The following is a 17868-nucleotide window of genomic DNA, read 5'->3' as shown; positions in this document are numbered from 1 at the left end:
AGCCCTAGCACGCGCCTGCCCACCGCCCTGGAATGCACCCTGGGCTCCCCTCCTCTTCGCAGGCGCTGAGGGTGACGCGGGCACCAGAGCACAAGGACCCGAGTGGAGTGGGGGTTAGTGGGGATGGGTGCCGCAGAGGCGGTGGGAACATAATATTCTTTTAAAGACTGCATATGTTATATAAATTATCTTACACGTATATAATGTTTCACAATAAAAAGTACAAATAAAAAAGTTAATATAACAAGAAAACAGAAGTCATTATCCCTGCTGAAGGCCCAGGGAATCAATAGACTTATTCAAGGTACCACTTGGCTTGAGACCAGCAGAACGTCCTCAAGCCTGGCTCTTAGGGCCTCTGGGGGCGAGACCCCCTGGGGGGAGGGAGTCTGGGCAAGCAAACTGCTCCTCCGCATTCAGGCCCCTGCCCGCCCACTCATGTCCCTGACCCGGGCACTGGTGCTACCTCCCTTGGGGAGAAGAAATATTTGAGTGTTTGTTTAGAGACCCGATGTCCTTAAACTGCTGGGTTTTTTTTTTTTCTTTCTTTCTTTCTTTCTTTCTTTCTTTCTTTCTTTCTTTCTTTCTTTCTTTCTTTCTTTTCTTTCTTTCTTTCTTTCGTCTGCAGCTAATTTCATCTCCCCAGCAGCCAGGGCATCAGCAGCCAGAGGACAAGATGGAGAGGAGGTGGGGGGAGGATGGCAGGGCCAGAACAGGAGGAGGCAGCTCCTGAACATCCTTGGGACGCCCCCCCCCCCAACTTCCCCTACTTAGGAAGGAAGAGACAAGGCACAGAAGGGATGGGAGGAGCACATGGGGAGCGCGTGAGGATCCGGCATTCCCCCAGCAAAGGCAGTGACATCATGGGGATTCCAAAGCGTCTGCTTTGATCTCCATTAAATCTTTTCCTGCCCCTGGGCCTTGGCACCTGCTATTCTTTCTGCCTGGACCATTCTTTCTTTGGAGCTTCTAATGGCAAGCACCTTTTCCTTCTTCAGGTCTAAAAATGGCCTTCTGAACACAGCTTCCCCTACCCATGGCCATCTGTAGGAGGCACCACCTATCCCACGCACCTGGTCCTGGGTTACCACACTACCCTGAGTGAGTGGAGGGTGCTGACTGCAGGCTACATGGGCGTAGGCCTCCTTTTGACAGGCATCTACTGTGTTTTGTTTTTTTTTTTGCGGTACGTGGGCCACTCACTGTTGTAGCCTCTCCCGTTGCGGAGCACAGGCTCCGGACACTCAGGCCCAGCGGCCATGGCTCACGGGCCCAGCCGCTCCGCGGCACATGGGATCTTCCTGGACCGGGGCACGAACCCGTGTCCCCTGCACCAGCAGGCGGACTCTCAACCACTGCGCCACCAGGGAAGCCCATCTACTGTGTTTTTACACAGCGATTTCTTTCGTGTTTTCTGTTGACTTTTGCAGCTACATCTGAAAATCAAATGGTACTTTTACGATTGTAGTTACCTAAGCTGTTTGAAGCAGTCACTTATTTAGCAGGTGAACTATACTCCTCTCGATAGGTTAATCATAGCTATTGTGAACACTTTGAGAATGAACGGTTCCTGAAAGGGATCCAAGCCAGAAAATGTATTATTTAACCAGAAGAATACACTTTGGCATTCCGGTTATTTTTCTTCAGTGAAGCTTGATATTATTCTAACAAGCATAAACTTTAATTACTGAACTTTTAAACTTGGGCTAGAAATATGAAATGAAGTCATTTTTAGATAAAATGGAAATAGAGCAATTTCAGCTTGGTCGATGAGAAACTTCAAATTTGGGGGTAGGAGGTGAATTCTGTTTTCGTTTTCTTGGTTTTTCATTGCCAAGAAAAACAGTACAAGATTTCCTGCTTTTTAATTTCCCAGCTGATTTATAGCACAATGTTATTTACAGGAAAATATCAGAAGAAAATAATCTTTTTGCATCAACAGAAGGAATTTCGAGAGAGGTTATTCAGTTAATAGTCTTTGTGAATCCCTGGTCAGGTGTCTCCCTGCTTGGAACTTTTCGGGGAGGATCCCCTGTTCTTAGGACAGAGACCGAACTCCTTCAGAGCCCACAGCCCGAAGAGACCTGGCTTTTGTCTTTCTTCTTTGCTCATCTGCCACCCCAGTGCTCTATGCTTCAGCGTGATTGGCCTTCTCTGGTTTCCCAAACAAAATCTGCCCTGAACTCTCTTCCTCCTGGCCCTTTATACACGCCGTTCCCCCTGCCAGGCTCATTTACCCTTCCTACCCTCTACGCATCAGTCCTTCCTTGAACAGCTTGGATGTCACTTCGTCCTGGAAGCCTTCCCTGATACTCCTGAATGCATGAGTGATGCACGCCCCTTCTCTTTGCTTGGATAGCTTCCCACGTATTCTCTATCATAATGCTTATCCTGCTGCGTCACCTTGGCAATTTCTCTGTCTGCCTCCTTTGCGAGACTCTAAGCTCTGTGACGGCAGGCACCATGTTTATTTGTTCACTACTGGATGCCTGGGGTCTGCCGTTGATGTTTGACACACAGGAGGTGCTTAGTGTCAGGTGAATAAATGCTACATGTCCAGAAGGTGATTGATGTCCACCAAATGCTGGTATCACATCACTTATAGTTTAAAATTAGTTGTTCTTAAATGGTTTCCTCTTAGGCATTAATTAGATCATTCACTCCATCCACTCAGTTATCTATATATCCGACCATCCATCCATCCATCCATCCATCCATCCATCCATCCATCCGTCCATTTCTGTAGCTAGGCAGAAACGATGTGGTTGAAATTGTAGTAAATCTTAGGGAAGGAAAAAAAATCAGGATCTCTGATGTTGACATCAGAATATAGGTCAGACTCAGCAAGTCAGAAACTAAGCAGGGAGTGAAAGACACAGCAGAGAAATGGATTACCCAGAAGAAGCTAAGCAATTCCAGCCTCACACACATATGGTGACCCAATAAATGTTGACTCTCTCCTCCCCTCCCTCCTTCATTAAACTTTCATGGAGACCTCTCTCCGGGCCAGGCCCAGTCCTGAGGACTGTTGAATCAGACCCAGATTTCAGCCTTGGTGATTCTCTGACTTTCCAGTTCAGGCACAAAAAATGATACAGAATGACAAACTGGCCTGTGTCCTGAGAGAGGCCCAGATAATGTTTCCTGAGGAGGGAAGACTGTGTGGAGGAGGGGTCATTTAAACTGGCTCTTGATGGATGGGTAGGATTTGGATGTGTGAGAGCGAAGGAAGAGCATTCTAGAAGGAAGCCATCAAATGAGCAGAGACACAAAGGTGGGATAAATCTGGGCAGGTCTAGGGAATCTAGCAGGCTGGTGGGAAGGCAGTGGGAAGAGGAGAAGCAGGGAGAAGGTTAGGGAGGGGGCTTAGGACCACAGCCCCAGCCTTGGAGGCCAGCTGAGGAATGACAGATTGAGGAACTCATTCATCTAACAAGTTTGTTTGCTTTATGTTTGTTTTAGCATTTACATTGCCACTTTAGGGCCTGCAGCCGCTTCCCTAGTGGACCTGGCCTGGCCTTGCCCATCCTCCCCTCCCCTGCAGGCAGCAGAATCTCTGTAAAGGAGCAGATCATGGTGCCCTTCCCCTGCCTATAGCCCATCATGGCTCCCTAGTGCCCTGAGCACAAATTCTAAGCTTCTTGTCCTGGCCTTGCACCGCCGCCCCCCTGCAAGACATCCCCGCCCCTCCTCCTAGGCCTCATGGGGTTTTGTATACTTCCTTGAGTGGTCCCTGTGTTTTCCTCTGTTTGAGACAGTCGCCAGACCCTACTGCCCACTGGGGGCAGATAGGAATTCCTTGGGGACCCTTGCCCCACTTCCCAGGCTGAGTCAAGGGCCCCTCCCTGCATGACCACACATGTTGCTGCCTGTTTGTTTATCCAGCTCCCCCACTGAACTATGAGCTCCTTGGAAGAGAGACTATTTGCGGTGTTTTTTTTTCTGGCCGCGCCACGTGGCATGAAGGATCTTAGTTCCCTGACCAGGGATCGAACCCGAGCCCCCTGCAGTGGAAGCAAGGAGTCTCAACCACTGGACCGCCAGGGGAGCCCCTGTGGTGCTCATTCTATCACCATTCCAACCCCAGCTCAGAAGTGCCTCGGGTGGAGCAGGGCCTGGTTTCCTGGGGATGGAAGGACAGGAGTGAGAAGATCTTAGATGGGCCTCCACCTCCCCCCTCCCAGCTCCCTGCATCCCCACAGGCTGGAGGGGCAGCTGCCACCACATCCAGAAGGTGTGAAGTGGGACCGTTGCAGGCTCCTGCAGGGCTAGAGGATGAGGCAGCGATGCCCAGCAGCAGCCTGAATCCAAACCCCACCCCCAGCCCCCAGGTCTGGGTGGGAAGGAGCCACTTCCTGCCTCGAGGTCTGGCCAAGAAGGACCTTCTGGACTCTGCATTTATTTTGCCCTTTTTCCCTTTTTCTCTGTTTATCCTTCCAGCTAGACCCGCCTGGGGCTATTTTTGCTTCCTCGTTCGGCTGCCTGAGCAGACTTGTGGCTTTAATTGGCCCACTTTCTGCATGCTGGAAAGACGGTTCCCCCCTGGTCCTGCTGCCCGCCCCCATCCCCCCATGGGGCCTGAGAGTAAAAGCTAGGAATGAGGCTAATTATGGAGAGAAAGGCAGACAGAGACAGACAGCTCAGGAAAAGGGACCGAACCAGAGACAGAGACTGATAGAGACCGGGGCAGTGGGGGGCATCAGCAATACAGAAGAGTGGGTGGGAGCCTGGAGAAATAAAGATAGACGTAAACCACTGAGGTAAGGCAGAGAGAAACACAGAAAGACAAAGAGACATACAGAAACAGATGGATTTGTATTCATACTGAACATCAAGAGCAAGGCAGAGACGGCCAGCCAGCTCCGTCGAGGAGGAGGGTGGCAGCTGGGCGAGGTGGGGCGGGGCACGGAGGGCTCCAGCAGCATCCTGCTTCTCTGGGCCTAATTGCAACACAGGGATGATGGATGACAGATTTGTGCTATCTGCAGGGGAGAGTTGGGAAGGATGTCAAAGTGTTTTGTAAATGGTAAGGTCCTTACAAATGGGGAGAGGGAGGGAATCGTTATTCTGAGGCGGGGGCTTTACAAGTGTCCATCTTCGTGCCTCTTGCATTTTATGTGAGTTAGGGTCGGGCAGGCAGTGCTGGCCACACTGATTTGTTGTTTGTTCCTATAGCAAACACTAGCTGATCATCTACTACCAGTTTCCAGCCTCCTTTCTGGGCTCTGAAGGTACAAGGTGGCTGGGGGCGGGGCAGGTCTGCTGTCCTGCTCAAGGTGGGGCTGCATTAGGTGATGAGTGGATGTTTAAAGTTTGTTGAAAACATTGTAATAAGGAGGGGCTGATACTGATGGCTCCACTATCTCCTGGCACTTGCTGTAGCCGAGGGGTGTCCAGAGGGGGCACTCCCTACCTCCCCTTGGGTGCAGGCAGGGACAGCTTCCTAGAAAAGGCAACCTTGGAGAAGGCTTTGAAGCCTTTCCCAAGGGACGAGGGCAGGGAAGGAGTTCCAGACAGAGGGATCAGTCCATGCAAAGCGCAGAGATATGGACGTAAGGGGAGGAGGGCACCCGGGCAATGGAGAGTGAGGGTGGAGGTCAGGGTGATGAGTCTGGGAAGGTAGGTGGGGCTGGATTGCGAGGGCATCGAATGCCAGGCAAGGACTTGGGGCAAATTGGTGGTGAGGTCCAGCAAAAGGATTGCATGGTCAAATCCTGGTCTTTTCAGAGAAATCCCACTGACACAAGCTGGGATAGGAACAGGGGGGTCTTGGGCTGGGAGGGGGTGAGGCAGCTGGGGCAAAGGTCCTGGGGAGAGAAGGAGGGCCATGGATGAGCAGTTCTGCACTGGGCAGCTGGCTGATGGTATTTGGCTTCTTGTGCCAGCACAGCTCTCTCCCTGGCCTGTCCCATGACCCCAGGGCCACAGAAACCTAAAGCGGGGCTTCATGGCAGCTTTGAGACCGGCTAGTCCATGACTGTCAAACTCAGGTGACTTCAGAGGCCGTGGAAGGTAACTGGAGTGAGACAGGAGGAGATGGCGTGGCCGGGCCACACTGGGGTACGCATATGAGTTGCAATTTCTGGAAAACAAGATGTTGGCCGGAAGAAATGGCTGGTTGAACTTGTTGCTCAGGCACCCCTAATTTTCGACCTCTGACTTCACCCTTCCCCGACGTTTCACAAGGGGGGAAACTGAGGCCCAGAGTGGGTGAGAGACTTGTCCAAGTGTGAGCTCCTTGTACTCACCGTCCAGCTGGATGAACACCCCCCATTTACAGGGGGAGAAACTGAGTCTCAGAGAGGTGAAGTGGCTTACCTGAGATCACCCAGCTCTGGGGGCGGGGGAGGGCGGAGGGAACTGGCCACATCCTCAGACAACGTTCATTTCAGGAAACTGACTCAGCCCCTTCCCACAGCGCAGACTGAGGGGAGGAGAAACCTCAGAGGCGCAGGGAACTAACTGCTAATCGCTGGAGGAGAAAGAATTGGTGGTGGAAGCGGGGAGGTAACTAACGAGAGGGCGGCAGTGGTGGACACATCACGGTAAGAACCGTAGCAAGTGATAGTGGGGTCGGAGGGAGAGAATAAGGATCCCCAAGGGGAGGGGTTCCAGCTGCTAGACACAGCTGACCGACTGAAGCCTACAGCCACCAGCCAGCTGCCGGGCAGGGGGCCTGGGCCGGGGCTGGGGGCAGCTCAGCCTCAAAGGCCCGAATCACCCCAGCCTGGGGCCTGCTGGGCTGCTAATTATTCGAGGCAGAAACCCTGCCAAGCTGAACTTTAGAAAATAATCATCACAACCAATAATAATGCCTCCTGCCTGCTCTGAGCTTTTAACTTGTTCAGCTACGAGCAAGCAGCCTCGTCTCATTCGGAGAAAATGGGCAGAGGGGTTTGCTGCAGGCCCTAAGAGCAGGAAAGAGTCCAACAGAGGTCAAAGTTGGCCAGTTTTACCTCCTCAAGGCTCAGGTTTCCTCAACTGCAAAAAAGAGATGTCTCTGCCTCTGCCTCTATTTATCTTTTCAGCCTCAGCTTTTACCTCAGACCTCCCCAATCCCTCTCACTCCATCCCCAAACACACACGCTCCTCATTACGATCTAGACCCACAGAACTGTTGATCGACTCCTCTGAGGTCTCTGCCTTTGTTCTGCATCAAATGCCAACCTGCTCCAGCATCAGGTCATCACAGTGAACTCCTCTTCATCCTACAAAGTCCAATGCCACCTTCTCTGTGAAGCCCTCCCTGATTCTCTTTCAACAGAGTTATTCACTCTCTCTGAGGTCCCACTGTTCTGTGTACATTATAGTGAGATATTATACTCATATCTTTGCCCATCTCTTTCCCCTCCAGCCTGGAACTTCTTTGAGGTGAGGAAAACTAGACCTTACATACCTCTGTACTCCCAAAGCCCAGAACAAGTCTAGCACACAGTGAGTACTCAAGTAATAGTTCCTGAATCGAATGATCTCACCAGCTTATGTTTGTCACTTTCTGTGTCTGTTTCTTCCACTAGACTGGGAGCCTCCTGAAGGCAGATCTGAGCCCTATTCATCTTCATATGTAGTACCTGGCACAGAGCAGGTTCTCAATAAGGGTTGGCAGATGAAAAGCAAGATCTATAGAAAAAGAAAGACAAAGAAACAAATCCTTAGATGGAAGAGAAGTAAGAAAAGTACATCATTCAGAGTGTGTGTCCTTGAGGGGGTGGTGTGTCTGCATGTTCATGAGTGTATATGTCTGCATATGTGTGTATGGGTATTATTTGTGGGATTATGTGTGCAAGTATGTAAGGATGTAGATGTTGTTTGCTGTGTGTGCGTGTGTATTATTGTTTGTGTGGTGTATGGGTATTATTGTATTACTGTGTGTTAGTGTTCTTTGTCTAGAGTCTATGGGTAAGTCTGTGTGTGTATAACTGTATATGTGTCTGTAGTTTGTGTGGAAGTGTGTGCTTTGTATGTGTGTATGTAGATGTAGTGTTGCATCAGAGTTTGGAAGATGAAGTAGGAGGGAGAAGAATAGACAGAACTTGTGATTGTCACATGCCAAGTACAAAGAGCAAGAACACATGGCTCTTCCCAGGAGAGACCCACATGCCCTGAAAGGCCCATCCCCAGGGTCTACACCGTTCATTCATTCCTTCACTCACCGATGCTGACTCTGCTGGGCCCTCTGCTGGCTGCTCAGGATCTGACAAGTCTCCTCTCTTTAGGAGTGCCCAGTTTCCTGGGGAAAGGTATGCAATAAACAGTTACAGAAGTGGGCAATCAGTACCATGACAGAGGGACACAGGGGATGTGGGAGCGCCAAGGAGGGCCCCTAATGCAGTTGGGGGGTCAGAGCAGCCTTCCCAGAGAAGGTGCCATCCCGCTGAGCCCCGGGACAATTGTCTTGCCTGATGGCTTTCCTGGGCAGCCAAAGTCAGCTGTGGACCTCTGTCTGGGGCTCCCTGCCTGGAGGACCCCTTCTCTCCTCCAGATGCCAGCTCAGCCTGGTTTGCTGGAATCCCTGTCTTTGCTGTCTTCCTGCCCCCCTCCCTCTGTCCACCCTCCCAGCAAGGCCCTGCAGAGAAGAGGACTATTCTAACTAGAGAAGAGTGAGAAGAAAACCAGCGATGAGAAAATGGAGAAGGCTCCTGGCACTTCCTTCCACAGGGGCCCTGGCCACGTGCCCCTCGGCCTCTGGAGCACTGGTGGACATGGACTTGTACGTACCCAGACTATCTGTCAGCCTGGCGCTTCCTGGAGGGCAGAGGAACATTTTTCATAGTCTCCTCCTCACCCCACGCACAGGGCCGGGGTGGCAGGAAGTTCAGACCTCTGTGGTTAGACTGACCTGCAAATTCTACAGCCGAGTGTGGGCAGAAAAACCCAAACTGGTTGACAAAGGAAGCTGGTCAGCAGACCAGACTCTGGGAGAGAAAAGATCAGGTTCTTGTGACTAAGGTGATTTTAAATCCTTATTCATAGGCAGGCCTAGAATTCATTTTTACTTTTCCATTTAAGAAAAAAGCTTGAGAGAATGAGATGGCAAACAGGCCAGAATTCTGAAGACTGCAGTTCCATTTAGTGCCTCTCTCTTACTGAGCACCTATTATGCACCGGGGTCCATGCTGCACACGCAGAGCCTGGAAGCTGTGGCCCAGGGCAAGTTACGGGACTAGGATGTGACTCAGGCCCCTGCCTGGGGCTGCAGAGCAAGGGCAGCTTCTGTTTGGTTGGAGGAGAATCTGGAAGAGCTACACGGAGGAGGTGATATTTGAGACGCGCTCTGAAGAAGGAAAGATGTTTTCAAGGAAGAGATCAGCCTGTGCAAAGGCCCAGAGGTGGGAATGGTGGGTATTAAAAAAAAAATAGTCAGCAGCACCCTTTGACTTTGAACTCAAATGCTGGTGAATCCAGGGAGGCATGGAGTGGTGCAGTGAACTCAAATGTGAGGACCTAGTGCCAGTCCCGGGCTCCGATCCTCCATGACGTGCTGTGTGGCCTTGTTCCATTCACTTCCTGTCTGTGCGAGCTTTTATGGGTGACAGACCACAGACAGGAAATGTGGCTGCAAAGACAATGAGTGCGGGCTCTGACGTCCTTGCTGTGACCGGGGGCAGATTGCTTATGTGTGTCGAGTTTGAGGAAGCACAGTGTGGTGGGTAAGGGCGCGGGCTCCAGGGCCAGACTACATAGGATTCAATCCCAGCTCTGCTACACACACTCACTGAATCCTGGGGCAAGGTCCCTAACCTTTCTGTGCCTCCGTTTCCTCATCTGTAAAGTGGGGATAGAAGGAAACCTAGTTCATATGCGTGCTGTGGGGGACGGAGCGAGCTAATAGATGTCAAATGCTGAGGACAGTACCAGGCACACACTCCACAAGGGTGTGATTGTTTCCTCTCAGCCCGCACACACCCCAGTGTTTCTGGAGACCGTATGCAAGGCGGCCACTGTCCATCAATTGTTGCTTTACCTGATTTGACCCAATCAATCTCTTCACTGTTGATGGGAAAACTGAGTCCAGGTGATGAGAAGTCCCTGCCCGGGGTCTCTGTGATTTAGAGCTGGAGTTCACGGTTTCCTGAACCTGAGACCAGAGCTTGTTGCATTATAGTGAGTTATGAGGATGTGTTTACAGACAAAAATCCCGTAAGTGCTCAAGATGAAAACTTCTGGAACCTTAGTCTCCCGTCTAGGAAGCAGCTAGCTGATCTCCAGGCCCTCCCAGCTCTGCCAGCTGTGACCATCACCCGCAGGGCTGGCCCAGAGGAGCAGCCCTGGGGGTGGGGGATGGCCAGTACCCCCTCCTCTCCTGCATGGTCGCCCCTCCCCATCTGAGGGCGGCTCAGATCTCTGCTTGCTTTCCTGGCCCTTTTCTTTGGTCCCTTCTAGGAATCTCCATCTCCAGCCTCAGCCTGGGGTCTGGGGCCTCTCAGGGAAGAATGCGTGTCCCCTTAGCTGGCCCTTGAGGGGAGGGGCCAGGCACCCTGCTCAGACCCAGGATGGGCTCACTCCAGCGTCCAGCAGCAGCCTTCAGAGACATTCTGGGACCAGGTGACCTGAGTGTGAGTGGCCTCAGGCAAGAGGATGGGGCCTCCAAGCTTTGCAAGCAGAACGTCTTCCAGATAAGCACAGGGCTTCCACCCTTTCGGGACAAAACCCAAAGAAGTGCTTCCAGGGAGGGGTTCAAAGACCATGCACCAGAATCACCCGGCTGGCGGGAGTAAAGGAGGTTCACTGAAAATGCAAATCCCTGGGCCTTTTTACCCAAGACCTGCTAGATTAGACTCGGGGCTGGAGCCCGGGAAACTGCCTGTGAGCCAGGTCCCCACGTGATCCTGCACACCCAGGTGGGAGAACCTCGGGCTCAAGGGACAGCAGAGGTGGGGAAACCGTAGTGCTGGGAATCCTTAGTACCGTCCGCGTCCGGTCACCCTGTGACCTGAGGGACGCCAGGGAGTCCGTTTGTCCTGATGAGCAAGCCTGAGCCTGAGCCTTCTCTCCTTTTTTCCCCAGCTGCCCACACTGCTCACACGTTCCCCGCAGTTTCTAAATTCAAAATGGGGCAGTTTTAGCTGTGTATCAACTCCCTTCCCCTGGGCAGCGTGCCTCAGGAGCCTGCCCGCTGGGGAGGTGTCTGCGCTCCTCTGGGGCTTTCAGGCAGGGGACAAGGATGGCACCCAAGGGCCCTGCTGTAGGTCAGAGCTGGTTGTGGGGGGTTTCCTGGCCTAGAGCATCCTCTGACTTTCTGGACACAGCTAGGCCTCCTCGCCCCTTCCTTCTAGAAGTCCCAGTCTTTTCCATCCGCCCCCTTGGCAGCCTGGGACCCATGAGGCTCACCTGTGGAGGTATGCGCAGGCTGGGCCCTGGAGCTGGCGCTGGATGGGGGTGGGGAACCTGACACCCACTCCGGCCCCTGCAGATGGTCTGATGCCTCATCCACTCGGCAAGCGTTCCTCGAACACCTGCTGAGTGTAGCTTGCTGTGCTGGGTGCTAGAGGGATGTGAGTGGGGGAAGGGAGACCATTTGGGGGCGTAGAAAGAAATAGAAGACTGGGGGAGTGCAGAAGCCCACACACGGGTTTAGAACAATCACTAAGCAGCACGCCAGGCAGAGTGAGACGCGTTCATCTAAATCCAATCTGTACACGCTTGCTCAGCCGGCCCCAGACTGTCTCAGGAGTGTGGCATGTGCGCTGGGGTGGAGGGGGGCAGGAGAGAGACAGCGACAAACAGGGCTTGAGTTCTAGACCTGAGGCCACAGTGGACTTGCTGTGTGGCCTTGGATAAGTCAATTTCCCTCTCAAGTCAGTCCTCCTCCCCTCCCCCATACAGGCTCTCCCCCATAGATACTACCTGGAAAACGGCAGACTTAAACCAAATTTGCCTGACCCTGGGCAAGGGATGTGGCTTCTTGGTCACCTGCGTAGACTCTCGGCTGGAGGTCTGACCTCATCCCAACAGGCAATATAGGATAATTGTTAGGGATCGTGTGATTTGGGTTCATAGACTTCCATGGAAAGCCAGCTGCATCACTTCCATGTCAACGTCCCTACCTATAGAATATCTATCGATATTCTTTAGGATATCTATCGATATTCTATAGGATATCTATCGATATCCTATAGAATATCTATCTTAGGCACGGTTGGGGGGAGGACTGGATGAGATAATCCTGGCTAGGGGAGGGGTTGCCTGGATGGGCACTCAAGGGTGGGGCAGGGGATGTGTAGTCCATAAACAAAGCAGTGGTTTTCTCCTTTGCTTTTTTTTTTTTTTTTTTGCGGTACGCGGGCCTCTCACTGTTGTGGCCTCTCCCGTTGCAGAGCACAGGCTCTGGACGCGCAGGCTCTGCGGCCATGGCTCATGGGCCCAGCCGCTCCGCGGCATGCGGGATCCTCCCGGACCGGGGCACGAACCCGTGTCCCCTGCATCGGCAGGCGGACTCTCAACCACTGCGCCACCAGGGAAGCCTCTCCTTTGCTTTTATTCATTATTGTTAATCACCATATTTACTTTTTGGGGGGTTCCAAAGAGTACAAGAGCAGAGAGATACTTACTGCTATGAAAGACTGCATGAAGTATGAGGTTATGGAATCTCAGAATGAAGGGGCCCAGTGCGGTGCCCGGAAGGTGGGAAGCTCCTGTGGCTTTTAGAAAACATGGCTTTTCCCCAGTTCCTCTCCTTAACATCTTCCACTGACTCTTTTCTCACCTTTCCCCTTCTCGGCCATATCTGCTCCCTGAAGACAGTCGGAGCCCTCCATTCTGTCCAGTAACTAGCTGAGCTTCTCCCCTCAGCAATTTGGTCCTGGTCTAAGCCTGGTCCCTCCCCTAATTGAGTAGCATGTAGCTTAGGAGTTATGTGTGCAGTGTTTGAAAATAGAGACCCATGTTCCAATTCTGGTTTGCTATTCACTGGCTGTGTGATCTGGGACAAATTACTTAGCGTCTCTGTGCTTCAGCTTCCTCCTCCATAAAAAGGACTAATGAAAGGACACCATAGGGCTCTTGTAAAGATGAAATGAGCAAGTACATGTAGAACAGTGCTTACTGAATGCTCAATCAACATGTTGGCTGTTCTTCAGGTTAAAGCCCCACAGGCTATTGGATGCCTTCTGTTTCCTTAACTTTAACAGAGCTGTCTCCCTGCCAGTCGTGCTGGAAATTGGAGGAGTGAATAAGGAGATGAATCCATGTGAGCACGTGGTCAAATAGAAGTTTCCCTGGAAAGGCAGGAGGTGAGGCATCCAGGGAGAGCCTGTCTGGATGTCTTCAGCTGTTGTGGGCCTGCAAGTTGTCATGGAATGAGCTGCTGACATTTGCTGAGCAGTTTTCGGTGTATAAGGACCTGGGACTGCAGGGGCATGTCTGGTGAGCCTGTTGGGGGCTGGGTTCCACCGAGAAGTTTCCTCCAAAGGAACAGGGCTTGAGCAAGGAATAGCAGCTCGAGTTGGACTCTAGCCAGGAGAGAGGAGGAGTAGGAGCTGTCTGATGGCTGGAGGAAACTGATCTGAGCTGTGGAGTGTTGAAATTCTTCCCCCTCCTCCCTCTTCCCTCTCCTCTCCCCACCCCTCTCGGAAAAAATGATTTTGTCATGATCAAGAAGAAGAGAAAATTCAATCCAATAGTATTTTACGTAAATATCTTTAAGAGTTGTGACATCCTAAGAGTGCAAAAGAAAGAAGATTCCATCTACTTCAAAAGTCTTGATTTAAAAGTGTAAACATTTGAAGACATAATCAAATGTAAGCATGTAATCAACCTCCTGTAGGCTTACACAGATGAATTAAGGAGTGTGTATATTACCAGAATCCAGAGCTTGGGCCAGGGAGTGGGGAGATAAGCCCTTGGTTTTTTGTTTTCTTTTAAGCCCATGACAGAGAACCTGGAAACAGGGTTCAGGGAGACCTCTAGGGCAACAGCGAGAACTTAACCAGTATCCCAGGAGACATTTCCTACCCTAAGCAACCTCAGTTAGCCAGCTCACAACTTCCCCCTTTGGGGTAGGCAGCCCCAGTTAACTGGGATAATGGTTTTCTTTCGTGGCTGCACATCTTTGAATTCCAGAAGGTTATGGGGTTACATTTAGACAGGCTTATGGGAATCAGAACCATAGTATTTTATTTTTGTGTTATATGCTTACTTGTAATGCTAAGATAATTTGGCCTATTAAAGCGAGACTCTAATCATCCTAATTTAAAAATATAATTGAGTAGTTAACTTCGACGTGTGAGTTTAAGTTAAAATCTTATGAAGCTTATGCTCAGAAATAGAGTATTTAAGAGAATTTTAGGTTCGCCACACATACACGTTTAATTGACTAGGTGTAAAAGAATTAGTTGAGTACCCAGGGAGATTTTGTTAAAAAGAGGCAAATGAATTAAAAAAGAAATCTAACAGATGACTCTAAGAATTCTTTTGAGATATACCATACCCTCAGAAAAGTCCCCAGATCACAAGGTGAGCCTGAACCAGGTCAAGAAATCTAACATTGCTGGAACCCCAGAAGCACCCCTCTCCCCAAAATCCCATGGCTCCTCCAGTCACTCCCCCTCCAAGGGAAATCACTCACTCAAAACATTACATTTATAAATACGATATGAATTGTTTGAGGCATGTCTAATTAATTACTTACAGTTATAAACAGGACCAAGTATCCTTCAAAGACTTCTTAGAAGCAGTTGCTGAAATCTGCTCAGTATAAACAGAGAAAGATTTGTAAGCAGATTTAAAAGCTTAAGAGAGAGCTAGGGTTAAGAATTTGGCAGTTTAGTAAATGGAACTGTAGTTATTTAAACTCAAAGTAAACTTCTCAGTAGTCTTTTTTGGGCACAATCACCACTTGTGAAATCACCACAAAAAGTAAATGAACATGTGTCAAGTCTGGTTCAGAGTCATAGTCCAAAGTCTTGAAGGAACCTTCTTTAAATTATACATCATGCCTCTGTACTTTCCTTACGGGAAGAGCACATCCCCAGTTCCCGAGGCTTGCTTCCAAAGCCACGTCTTTGTAGCTCTCACTCTTCTTTAAATGGCATTAGCCTATGATTTACTTCAAAATGCTTCAGATAGACAATGTGACATATCTTTTATGTTACTTTTTATCTAGACTCAAGGATAGTCAGCTAACGCACATAGGAGTACACGCTCCCAGCATGAGTGGTTAGTATTTGAAAGATCAATCAGAAGTCCACAATTCATAGGAGCAACTACAAGCATTTCAGTTGTCTTTATCTCCAATCAGCACCACCGGAGGTGTTGTTCATTTGCATAATGGGTATAGAATGACTTTTCACTGGTGAATGCAGTGTGTCAGCAATGTGTTGGCTAGGGATACAATCCAGGCACTGGCACTCTTGTAGAACAAGGTCTTAGAATCCAGCGGGTCCTAAAGGTTCAGAATGTCCATCTGCTCTTGTGCATGACCTACCTCTAGAATCTCAGCTGAATTCAGCACTAATACTGTTGCATCTGCCTTGGGTAAATCTTTCATACAAGAAACATCCAACAGGACGAGACCCGGGGCTTTATGGAGTTCCAGAGCAGAAGTTTTGTGGCCCACTTGGTGATATATAATGTGTGCTTGCTAATAAATGTGTGTGCGTGTGTGTGTGTGTGTGTGTGTGTGTGTGTGTTTGTGGCCAAATTCGGTGTGAGACTTGCTTTCATTGTAACTTACCTCCTGGTAGCCAGGTTGTGGAGGAGAAGAACGTGAGTTCTCTCCTCCCTCTACCTGCCAAAGGTTATTGATATTTACTGCAGTGAGTCCAATATTTGTGAATGACCCAACTGGTTTAGTAGAGAAGCCCAGCGATGGGCCATAGGTGGGTGGGTCGGGGTGGGAGGCCATGGAGCAATTTGGGAGACATATCTTTGGGTGAGGATGTTCCTGACCCTCCCACTCCCTGGCTGTCATCTGCTCCAACTCTGAATAGGGGTGTTTGGGGCTCAGCTCCCTCAGACTCTGTGAAAACCTGCCCAGGAAGTCTTGACCTCACCCCTGGCCAATCCCACACCAGGACCTGGAAGTTTGGGCGTGAGGTGGGTCTACTCAGAATACAGCCGCGAGCTCCTGTGGGATGCTCCTTTTCTCTCCGATACTTGATGTCAAAGTGCCTGCTCTGACAACATCCTACAGCCTGCTACCTATAGGTGTGCATTTCAGGGACAGCCTCCAGGTTGCCTTGAAGGGTCAGTGACTTCTCTTGGAAGTGCTCCTTGGAGGTCCGTTTGGAAATGACTCTTTTGACAAGGAGACAGAAGGTATTTAGCAGATGCCTCCCTGCCCCACTCCACTTCCTTTCTTCCTTCCTTCCTTCTCCCTCCCTCCCTTCCTTCTCCCTCCCTCCCTTCCTTTCAGTCATCCTGAGCGTGGCGCTCTCTCGGTCCAAACTGAGTACAAGCCAATCAAGCATACATATCATAACTCAGCTCTCTGGGACCCATGCTCAGCCTTAAAGGACACTGACTTTTTTTCCACTTTCAGCTTCTCACAGCAGCAAAGAAGCTCGAACTGGGGCCCTGGAGAAGAGGTCCATTTTTGGTTTAAACCCTCAGGGTCACTCCAGCAGCCCCCGACCATACCAACAGTAAAGTTCCCCCTTCCCCGCACTCCACCAAAACCTCTGGTCACGCAGGGCCTCAGGAGCTTCCAGAACACTCCAGGATCTGCAGCAGGACCAGCCTTTCCTGGAGAAGCCCTTCCGCACCTGCGCCCCAAGGGCTCCCTCCACTCTGATACCACAAGTGTCCTAATGGCATCCTTCCCCCTAGCTGAGCCCTGAAACCGCCTCCGTGCTGAGCAGGCAGGCGTACTCTCTTCACATCCATCTGCTGCTCTACTTTTCTTCCCAGCTGGCCAATCAAGGTCATGGTGCTAGCCATGGTTACTTGGAGGAAAACAGCTTACAAGATATTGGGAAGGGTGGGAGGGAGAAGGAGAGCCCGAAGTGGGCGATATTTTGGGAACAATTTTTAAAGGTCATATGAAATATGCTCGTTGTTAGGATCCTTGTGGGAAAACACAGAAGGAAGTGGTGTCAAATGGCCCTGGTGTCAAATGGCTCTGTCAACAACTCTATCTGCGAGCTGTAGGGAAGGGGGTTAACAGACCGTTTATTTGTGCTCAACGCCCCTCCAGCAGAAGGAGCAGGCTCCGCCCTCACCCCGTCTGTCTCCCGTCTCTTCTCCCACCTATGCTCTCCTCTGTCTCCGAACCTGGCTCTGCCTCTGGGAGCTGACGGCGGGCGACCCCTGCCTCCAGTCTCTCGTGCGTGCAGTTCACCTAGTGTAGTGATGGCCCATCCTGGCAGTTACTTCCCAACGGTAGAAGTCACTTTGTCCACAACATCCACACCCTCTGGAGTCTGATTAGGAATTGAGCCATTTTAACCCTTCTGGATAGGGCTCAGACTCTGCACTTTGACATCTTTGTTCATATCAGGTACTATAAGCGTTCCTTAATCCTTAAGGCTGTTGCAGAATCCAGGATCCTGAAAAGAACATGGCTTTGGTGTCAGAAAGACCTGGGTTTGAACCAGATCCCATGAACTCTCTAGCTGTGTGACTTTGGGCCAGTCACGTAACCTCTCTGAGCCTCTGTTTCCTCATCTGAAATGTGGAGATTTGTTGAACTCTCCTGGGGGTTAGCATCCTTGTGGATCTGATCAATTTCTTGGCACATCCTGAGTGCTCAGGAGGTTCTGGTTTCTTCCTCCCGCTCCCCTGCCTGGGTGTAGAGGGGAGAGAGGCCCACAGGGCTGCATGGTGAGTCAGCCTGGCTGGCTGGCTTGCTCTGGGGCATGGGCTGCTTGGACTCTGCCAGCCACGCTTCAGGCTGTGTTCTGCAGATGGAGAGGCCCCAGTCCCAGAGCG

This window comes from Mesoplodon bidens, assembly GCF_964165515.1.
Source record: "Mesoplodon bidens genome assembly, chromosome: 7".
Classification (NCBI taxonomy): domain Eukaryota; kingdom Metazoa; phylum Chordata; class Mammalia; order Artiodactyla; family Ziphiidae; genus Mesoplodon; species Mesoplodon bidens.
Note: the sequence above shows the minus strand (reverse complement) of the source record.